Below are 9,074 nucleotides of genomic sequence, written 5' to 3' on the forward strand. Positions count from 1 at the left end.
TAGTAAGATTAATTTAAGGATGTAAGTTTTCGCAGCTGTGGTTAGGGTAGGGACCAGTGGAGGGCTCTTGTGAACACGGTAATGAAACTTCGGGTTCTGTAAAATGCTGGGAAATTCTTGAGTAGCTGAAGATTTGGCTTCTCCTCAAGATGGGATCACCTCCATAAGTAAGTAAATAAGTGGTTAGGAAGACATCTGTCTCCTGGGATATAACGCCGTGGAGTCCGTTGAAAATCAACCGAAGTTTCGGAAGGAAATTTTGCCTGTATCCTCAGAGTCGAAGAATAAGCCAAACAAGAAACCAGCATAAAGAAGGTAGCAAATTTCAGAAGAAAGAACTCTTCAAGACTGAAGCTACCGTTCAATTCTTAGTTTTCGAATCCGAATAAATATATATATATATAGGACCATACCTGAGTCTAGAATCACAAAAATATTCAGTGAAATATTCCGGGGAAGTACGTTGCTCTTTATTACATCTGCTTCACTAATATAAATAAACTTCATTTTCTTTGCAGATTAATTCCAAATAAATACTAATGAAAATGATAGAGGCCACATGATAAACAAATTTAAATTTCTGATTTAATACTGTCGTGTCCACAATCATTATGATCAGCACAAATAATGAATTATAACTGGACAACATTATGATGAGAGACCCTTTGCTCTTTCTTACTTCAGCATTGCTACGTTTGCATTCAGCCCATAGATGCAGACACTGTACAGCGAACTGCTTACTACTGAATGAAATTCCTAACTTTACGGCTCAGTAATCAAAGTCTTTCTTGATCAGGTATAGAATTCGGATGTCGGTCTGTTACCCAGCAGTCATGACCGTCATGACTAAGGCTTTCAGTAGTTCTACTACGTCCCGTCTGATAAGGCTATGATAACTCACTAACTCCATAGAGCTGAGATATTCTTGAGAAGCCTTCAGTCACTCAGCCACTCAAGATTATCCCAACATTTTACGTAACCCATTGGTTAGTTACCGTGTTCACAAGAGCCCTCCACTGGTCCCTATCTTGAGTCAGTTAAACAAAATTATGTTATCTTAAAATATGTCACTCTTCCTTCTATATCCTTTCCAGTTCATTATTCACCATCGAACAGGTTCCAGTTTAGCCAGTAGGCAGTGACCCTGATATTTATGTAGTTTTCCTCAGTTGCTACAGAAGAATGCTGGGATTATTCATGAAAGTAGGCCACGTGTTTTTTTCCTAACGCAATATTCATGGTCATCATCCATTGACTCTACATCACTTTCAAAGTTGATGCAGCATCGTTATGTAATCTAATACATGAACAATGTTATTACAACGTGCACAGCCTCAGAAGAATCGCTAATCAGAATAGTTGACTAGCAATGCGCTTGATTTATATTCGGGATGCAGGTTACACTGGAATATTTTTCAGAACACTCTAGATGGCTGGCATAGTGTATTATCACGTAAGTCATGACGTCTGGCTTCATCTCTTCAGTTCTCAACTGAAACTGACGCCCATTCTCGTATCCATTTGACGTTACATAGTTACGTTACAACCTTCGAAGGAATTGTGTTTTGAAATTACGCAGTCCTATATGTAGGACCTATGACGCTACGTGCAACAACGAAAGAGCATGCCAATGTTACTAAATAAAGTTAGATACAGAAAACACAATGATGATTGAAAATTCTGGAATTTTCCGCTTCTAGGCCACTCCCCATCGGTCGATGTTAGAAAGCTATAAATTTAACAAACCACAAGGTCTGCTATAGGCCTTAGCGTTCTTGAAAACTCCGGTTAGGCAAGATCTGAAATTTCCACAGCGGTAACGATTCGGCTTATGGTCTTCTGGGCTGTGAAGCCGTGTAGTCCGGTAGATTGGTCTCATTATTTCGGAGGTACATACATCTCACCAATTCAAGGTACTTTCACTTTCTTGTTATGATCTATGTTCGTGAAAATTGTTTGCTTTTTTCATAAGTTCAAGAACACTCTCTTGTAACGTAGCCTATTTTTTATTTCTTTTTATTATTGCTAGTGGGGTGGGACTAAATCCCTTGTACTGCGGCCACTTCTGGCCTGTTGTACCAGCCCCAGATGATAGGTGAGGGTGATTGTGGAACAATTGGTGGAATGAAGATTGGCAGGGGAAACCGAAGTACTCGCAGAAAACCTGCCCCAGCGCCAATTTTCCCACCACAAATCCCACTTGACCAGACCCGGGATCGAACCCGGGCCGCCGCGGTGGGAAGCCAGCGACTAACTGCTTGAGCTATGGAGCGGTCCCACTAACGTAGCATAAGTAGCATAAAGGTAGGCCGTACCATAGCTCAGGCGGTTAGTCGCCGGGTTCTCACTGCAACGGCCCGAGTTCGAGCCCAGGTCAGATCATGTGAGATTTGTGGTGGACGAAGTGACACTGAGGCAGGTTTTCGAGTACTTCGGTTTCCCCTGCCAATTCTCATTCCAGCGACTGCTCCACACTCATCTATCATCCGGGGCTGGTACAATAGGCCTGTTAGCGGCCGACGTACCAAGTGGACTCAGTCTCACCCTACCCCAAGGAAAAAAAAAAAAAGAAAAAAAAAGAAGAAAGAAAAAAAACACGGGCCAAACATCCCGCATTATAAAAATATGTATTTGTAAATAAAACTGTGGTGTTATTTTTGGAATACCTTGTATTTCAGTTTGATGAAAAGTTAATTAGATAAACATATGCTTAGATTATAGGTGAATCATTTGGTTCACCATGTATTCTTTGGCGTTCTACATGCCCAGACGTGCATTAAAGACACAGAAATGTTCATGGGGCGGTCTCACCTGTCAACGTGCATATTTCACCATTCACACCCCTGAAGACTACCCAGTCATTTAAGGAATTTTGTGCGTAACATCTACAGCAATGTGGATCTTTACATCCACTCCCCCATACGCCTTCACGGCTTGCTTAATTAGTTAAGCACAGGGAGAAATTTGCCTTATCTTTATGTCTAGAGTAAAATTTGTTGCATAGTTTATTTTTATGCCATTTATGTCAATTTTAATTCTACCTTAAGTAAAATAAAATAAAATGTTTCCCCTTCCATGTTTGTTTCTTCCTTCCTTCCTTCACAGCACCGCTGTTCCGTGAGTTACGAGTCCCCTGCCTATTTACATTTGCGGCTAAGCGATGTATTTTTGCAGACTAACATACGCAATCTCTGATTATTCATGTTGCTTTGGAATGGCGACATGTAGGTGCTTTTATATGCATGTAAAATATGTTCATTTCTCACTTAAGTAAGATAAAATACAAACGCACCTCTCGTTTCCGACAACACCTCATGGAGATGAACATGAGGTGCTGAGATAAACATACACGTAAGTTGTGGGGCTTGAAATTCTCAACATCTTCATAACTTATACTCTCCTCCAATTATAAGTAGAAGGATAAAGTGAAGGAACATGGGATGGGCAAGGTATGTAACACGAATGAGAGAGAAGAGGAATCCGTATGTAGGATATTGATGGAAGAACCAGAAGGAACGGGACCACTAGGATTAGCAATACGTGGGTGGTTGGAAAATATTAAAAAGGATCTTAGAGGGATAGGATGGGATGATATGGACTGGATTAATCTGGCTGAGGATAAGGACCAATGGAGGGCTCTTGTGAATACGGTAATGAATCTTCGTGTTCCATAATTTGAAGGGAAGTGCTTGAGTAGCTGAGTGAAAGGCGGCTTCTCAAGAAGGGCTCAGCTCCATGCAGTTAGTTATCAACGTGACTATGGACAATACTGTCTTATCACTGCCGTAGCTATGAAGATTGGTACTTCTCACGGAACGATAATGAAGAGTAGAGTATTTCCATGATTGTAAATATGAAGGACACGAATGCCCTCTTCTAAGCGCGGTAAATGAGGAGAAGGCCACCTTCCCACAGCGCGTTACTTGAAGAACACTACTTCTCACTGAGGCCACTATGACGCGAACTGTTTTCGCCCTGGGTCTGTACCATGTTTTCCACCACTCTTCTTGATGCTCGTTTTTCGATTGTTTTTTTTTAACTTCGATCATGAAAATGGAGGCATTGTGCTATTCCGAAATGTCGGAAGACGTCCACCAGACTACATCACGTCACATCCTGGAAGATAGGTTTCCTGATACACGGTAAAGGCTTAAGGCAAGTGAGCACACTCTTCCTATAGAACTGCAGCCGTACTGTCTCAGAAAAGACAATAAACATTCATCGGACGGGGACTGGATAGGCGCTAGAGCCGATTCTTTTTTCGTGATTGAGAAAAATACATTTTAGAGTTCTGTCGGGAATGGAATTAAGGCTTGCAGTTTATCTATCTAACTGTCTATCTGGGCCACGCCACAGCTCAAACCGTTAGTCGCTGGCTTCCCACCGCGGTGGCCCGGGTTCGATCCAGGATCTGGTCAAGTGGGATTTGTGGTGGAAAAAGTGGCGCTGGGGCAGGTTTTCTCTAAGTACTTTGGTTTCCTCTGCCAATCTTTATTCCACCAATTGCTCCACAATCACCCTCACCTGTCATCTGGGGCTGGTACAATAGGCCAGAAGTGGCCGCAGTACAAGGGACTTAGTCCCGCCCCACTAGCAATAAAAAAAATCTATCTATCTCTCTATGGCTCTACAGTCCTTATTGTACCATGGTCGCTTTTTCAGTTTCTTAATCCTAGACACATTGGATAGCACTCCTTGGATGGGAGATCAGCCCGTCGCAAGGCCGCTACATACACATGACAACACAAACATGGAATAAACGCACACAGAGATCCATGCCTTGAATGGGATTCGAACACACGATCCCAGTGTTCGAGAGAGCGAAGACAGCTCACGCCTTAGACCGCGCGGCAACTGTGATCAGCCTTGCGGTTTATACATCCTCCAATTGAGCCCCACCTTTTCTTTAGCATAGGCTAGGGCCAATGCAAAAAAGACTCTTAAGTTAATTAGAACTAAAGTGTTTGTTCTAGAGAGACAGGGTCTAGGGCTACTGCCCGTTCGTTGTGGAGTGTGACGTCACATAAGGTGGCAATTGTTCCTGTGTTATGTGTGTAACAGAAAACTTGTGCGACCCATTTCAATATACGTGGGCTGTGGACAGTAAGTTACTTAGGTTGCGTCACCATATTTGAAATAATCGCAGTGCAATTTATCCATATAAGGCTCTTATATTCTACATTTTGCAGACATTTACATGAATTTGCGTAAAGTTTCTGAACATGTCTATCCATCTCAAACGTAATTCATGCCTTAGATCGATCGGCTACCGAGACCGGCCGGGTTCAATCCTGGATCTGGTCAAATGGGATTTGTGGTGGACAGAGTGGCGTTGGGGCAGGGTTTCTCCGAGTGCTTCGGTTTCCCCTGCCAATCTTCATTCCACCAATTGCTCCACAATCACCCTCACCTATCATCTGGGGCTGGTACAATAGGCCAGAAGTGGCCGCAGTACAAGGGACTTAGTCCCACCCCACTAGCAATAAAATAATAATCCATCTCAAACACAAAATGTAGACAACACTTTTGTTAAATGTCTAATGTCCGCATATCCGATCGATGAACTACGTTGAGAAGAGTTAATGAGAAAATAGTCACTCAAATTCGCAGCTTTTTACGGAACCTGAATGTTCAAGACACCTTCCTCTCACTAGCAGCATTGTTACTTTCTTGTTTAACGTGAAAAGAGCGTCCGACCCATTAGCTGCCACACAAGTACCTGTTCGTTCATGATTAAGTTCGCAAGGTGCTGACATCCAGTTCCTTGGTTTGTACAATGATGCAACATCGAAGGGAAGTGTAGTGACTTATTTTAATGTGCTAAAAGATATTTGGGTGCCAAGGCTTACGAAGCAGGGGTGCTACGTTCGATATACCCAGCCTGTGAACGAGGCACGGAAGGACGATAATAGTTCCCACATCATACCACTTGCTGCAGGACGAGTTCGCGTGCACTGAGAGAACTGCAGAGGGGCGAGAGCAGGGGAGTGGAGGGAAGCGTAGTATGTCTGTGTGTTTGTATGTCTGTAGGGAAGAAAGAGAAAATCCCTCTATATCTGTCTCATTCTTCTCCTTCTCTGTCTTGCATCTGAGGTCATTGATCTCTGAAGGAAGCGATTCGTCCGTCGTGGTTAACTTCAGAGCTGGGATAGACCTGCACAGGTTTGCCAGGCCAATGTTCGGTTTTGCTGAACGCGATGTTCTTGTTCGCTTATAACAGAATACTCCCAACAAAATGCCTAATCAGCAGTTGTCGATGAAATCATCACCTTATTAAAGCAGCTCTGTTGGTTTAAGGATGTAAGAGACTTGTGTTCGAGACCGGCCACGTTCCGTACGGATTCTTCACATGTCCTGCTCCTTCCACGTCTCAAACCAAGGGAAAATTTGTGAATGTCGCTCCTATACGGGGCTACCGTCTGATTTCTTATCACACGTTGGGCCGTAGGTTAGCTCTGTCATCTTTATCAATTAAATAAATCGCCCATGTGCTTAACGCCTCTGTGATCTAGTGGTCAGAGTTCCTGGCTACAGATACAGAGGGCCGGGTTCAATTCCCGGCCCTACCAGATTTTCTGAGAAGTAGCAGGTCTGGAACGGTATCCACTCAGCCTCTTGAGGATAAGGAGCTATTTCAAGGAAATAGAGGCTCCGGTCTAGAAAACCGAAATTAACGGCCGTGGGGATTCCTTGTGCTGACCATGCCACACGCTCTATCCGCTAAAGTTGGCACTAATTTCGCCAACAAGCGACGGTCACTCGGTCGGTATAGTTCGCTTGCGGACTGAAACTAGGAGTTGTTTTTTTTTTTTTGTTTGCTTAATTTAAGACCACGATATGAAAATATTTTGGCGAGTGGAGGAATTTTTCCCATGCATTCTTAAGGTAGGAATTAGATGGAAGTAAATACCGTATTAACGCATGTATAGGCCGCACATTTTTTGCCAAAAATTCAAGAGGAAAACTGGGGTGCGGCTTATATTCGAAATATTCAAAATCACACTTCATTTAAAAAATATATATATATTCATAATTAGTAATACAGAGTGTTCTACTCCTGAAATAATATTCCAAGAAAATTATTTTTTCTATAATTTCTGTCTGAAAATTGTGCTGCGGCCTATACACGCACGCGGCCTATACATGCGTAAATACGGTAGTTAGCTTCACGCCCCAGTCGCTTTTTTCCCCTGGAAAGAGTCCTCGGTGCCTTTTAGATAGAGTCTGGATGTCCCCCAGAGCCTCTGTAGAGGTTGTCGAGAAGAGAAGAATCTCTTACACCTAGCGGGAATAAACTCCCAATTTCTCAGCGCCCGGCTGCGAGGCGAACAGAAGTCATGACAGTGAAAAAACACAGTAGCAACAAAGAATCGAACACAGGTGCACTCGCATTTAGCGAACAATGGTTACAAAACTTATTGAATAATAATTCCTTTGTAGGTTATATGGTGGAGGGGAGATTCAAGAGAAAGATTCCCATATATGGACTGGAGAGTATTAGCTTATGCAGGCATATAGCTGGGACAGTTGTCATCACGGCAGGGCGCTTCCTCTGCTTTGTCAATGGAGGAGACGCATTCCACGTATGGAGCGTAACTGAGAATAAACCCATGATGAATAAGCAGGCGAGGACAGCCGACAACGGTCGGTCCTTCAGCTTGAGGGTTGAAAGTACATATAACAACACATTTTCGTAAACTTTCTTCTGTATTGCGAGAACATTACTATCTCGGGATATGCCTAATTCTATGAAACGGACTAGGTAATTTCTGGAGGGCATAACAATTAAAGTAAGTAAGTAAAAGCAAAGCTATCCCTTTACCAGGCCGTGAAGACCCATAGGGTTGTGAGACGTTGAAGGTCCCACATTATCTAGACAATAGGCTCAAAGATGGCGGTAAGGTTGTCAGCCTTACGCGCCGGCCGCGCTTTATTCCTTAGGAAAATTATTTAACTAATTCCTGGTACTCATTTCTGTTAGAGGCTGAGTCAAACCCAGGGCCCTAGTGCGGCTGGAAGGATTAGGTCAAATGAAAAAAATGCAATGACCTCATCGGGACTTGAACCCGCAACCTTCCTGCTTGTAGCGTAGCCCCTCAACCAATTGATGTTCGAAATATTTTAATTTTACGTAGAATATGGGGAGTGAAAGAGGAATTTAGGTAGCTCAGTCGGTATAGTGACTGGGCTACGGTGGCCTGGTAGACCGAGGAGTCGGTTTCGATTACCTGCAGGAACAAGAGATTTTTCTCTTACCCATAACGCCCAGACCGGCTCCGGGGCCTATGAACCTCCAATGCAATGGGTACTGGGTGCTGTTTCCCCAGGGCTACAGCGGCCGAGGCGTGAAGCTGACCACTTACTTCCATCTAATATCGGTGTTTAAGAATGTCTTACATGCAAGAAGAAGTCAATAGTTATTGTAGAATATCCAGACCGGCTCTGGGATCCACTCAACCTCCTATCCAATGGGTACCGGGGGCTCTTTCCTTGGTAAAGCGACCTGAGCGTGAAACTGATCACTCACCTCCAACTAGTGTCGAGGACAAGAAAATATGGATCTATACATCCACTCCCCCATATTTCTTCATGGCGTAGTGCTTAGTTAGCTAAGTACAGGGACAACTTTACTTTTCTTACCTTTTAGAATTTGTAGTTGTTCAGAAAATGTACCTTAATATGACAAGATTAACCCTGCAAAGATAAGGCTTACCACCTCCGCTTAACAAGCCTAATAATTCTCAAGTGTTCCAGGAAGGTTCTGTACCATGGAAGCAAGTGTCCCTCTTCATTCATTCATTTGGTTATTTATCTATTCATTTAGCTATATAATTAGTTAGTTGCCTAGACTGAGCCTACACAGGAACAACGTCTTTCCCCTTTGAAGTGTCCATGCATTTTATCAGTGCTGTCCCCTCAGTATGTTGAGTAGCCCTATACTAGGAAAAACCCCTTTCATCCTTCTTGTACATAGTACACTTCAAACTGAACAATATGCAACTTCTGTAACCATAATTTATTTTTATTACTATTATTATTATTCTTAGTGGAGTGAGACTGAGTCCGCTTGGTAC

This window comes from Cryptotermes secundus, unplaced genomic scaffold (genome assembly GCF_002891405.2).
Source record: "Cryptotermes secundus unplaced genomic scaffold, Csec_1.0 scaffold1482, whole genome shotgun sequence".
NCBI classification, from domain to species: domain Eukaryota; kingdom Metazoa; phylum Arthropoda; class Insecta; order Blattodea; family Kalotermitidae; genus Cryptotermes; species Cryptotermes secundus.